Here is a 2,002-nt window from a genome sequence, read left to right on the forward strand (position 1 = left end):
TTGTACTGCACACGACAGTACGACACTATTATTATACTATACTTCGTTACCTACTATTTTGTACGCGTGTGTTGAAAATGGAATCCAAATTTAACGAACATTTGAAAAAAGTTATCGAAACGAAAAAATCTAACAGTACTTTTCTTTGTAAATCTAAATATTATGAGATAATTAATTATTTAAAACAACTTAAGCTAGAGGAGAAAATAAATTCAAAATTGATGAAGAAATACGACGTAATGACTGTACTCGGAAACGAAAAATTAATTATGCCAATAACTACAGAAGGTAATTGTGTAAAATTATATGCTTATAATGAAGAGTTATTTAACATTTTACATGACTCACATTTATCTATTGGGCACGGTGCTAGAAATCGCATGGAGTACGAAATAAATTAAAAATTTAAAAATTTAACCAGAGAAACAATAACATCATATTTAAATTTTTGCGAGTCATGTGAGAGAAAATGAAGTACAGTTAAAAAAGGATTGGTGGTTAAACCAATTATTTCTTCGAAAATGAATTCTAGATGTCAAATAGACCTTATTGATATGCAAGCGCAACCAGACGGAGATTATAAATTTATACGTGTCTACCAAGATCATTTGACAAATTTTGTTATACTTAGGCCTCTAAGACATAAAAGTGCCGAAGCAGTTGCTAATGTTTTATTGGATATATTTACCCTTTTTGGTGCACCCACTATATTACAAAATATATATTCACGGACATGAATTCGTTGATAAAATAATATCTGAACTTTGTACTATGTGGAAGGATTTGAAAATAGTTCACGGTAAGCCAAGACACTCTCAAAGCCAAGGATCAGTTGAAAGAGCAAACCAAGATATAGAAAATATGCTTGCAACATGGCTTCAAGATAACAAAACAAAAAAATGGAGCAATGGTTTAAGATTCGTACAATTAATGAAAAATCGTGCATACCACCACGGTACAAAATATTCACCATATGAAGCGATGTTTGGTACACCCCCTAAAATTGGCTTAACATCTTCATTACTTCCTGCAAACATAATAGAAAAATTAAAAACCGAAGAAGAACTACAGGTTGCTTTAGATTCAATAGAGGTCCTTTCTAACAGCAACAAAAATAATGAAGTGATTTGTGGTATAGAAAAAGAAGATGATGAAGATCAAAATATAATTGAAAAACAAACAAAAACAAGACAAACATTAATTAACCAAAACAGGAAAGAGTCATTAAAGAATCTGAAAATTCAAGCCAAAAAAATGACGAAAATGTCCGAAAAACGATTTTGTCAAGGAAATGTTGGGGAGTCAGTCAGAGTTAAAATTCCTGATGTAGATAGAGCACGGAGTGATCTCAGATGTGTTCTTGGCGTGATAATGTCAGGTAATAATAATTTATTAAATTATATATTATATCACTATTAAAATTTTAAAATACCTATATTTCAGTGAAAGATAACCTCTACGAAATCGGTACGACCGAAGGAAAACTGCAACAACTATACAGTAGAAACCAATTTACGATTTGTAAAGAAAAATTTGTACGGATCGAAGACGTACCGGGTAATTCAATTTCATTGCGAGAAGCAGCCCGCTGCTTTTCTAATTTAGGGGGACAATGATATGATCGGTGTACTTGTACACAGGGTTGCAAAACAAATAAATGCAAGTGTCGAAAAGCAGACAGGCTATGTAGTTCTAAGTGTCATTCTTCTAAATCTTGTACAAATAAATAGTTAATATAAAATTATAATTTAATTAGAAAAATTACAATAAAATTAGTAAATTTTAAAGTAATTTCATTTATCGTAAAATAGTCATAGATTATTATAAAATTTCATTGAATTTAATTTATTAGAAAAATACCATAATGATATTAGTTAGTTTTTAGAAATGTAATTTATTAGATAATATAATAATACGATATAATATAATATATAACATAATGATGTTAATTAATTTTTTTTTTCATTCCATCAATATAATAATATAATGAATCCATAATTGA

General features: G+C 29.1%; 1 pseudogene; it reads left to right on the forward strand.

Moving 5' to 3' along the window:
- The first annotated feature begins 771 nt into the window (after positions 1 to 771).
- LOC132934132 (KRAB-A domain-containing protein 2-like) lies at positions 772 to 1,316 on the forward strand (annotated as a pseudogene).
- The last annotated feature ends 686 nt before the right edge of the window (positions 1,317 to 2,002 follow it).

The sequence above is a fragment of the Metopolophium dirhodum genome, chromosome 1, assembly GCF_019925205.1.
Source record: "Metopolophium dirhodum isolate CAU chromosome 1, ASM1992520v1, whole genome shotgun sequence".
NCBI lineage: Eukaryota > Metazoa > Arthropoda > Insecta > Hemiptera > Aphididae > Metopolophium > Metopolophium dirhodum.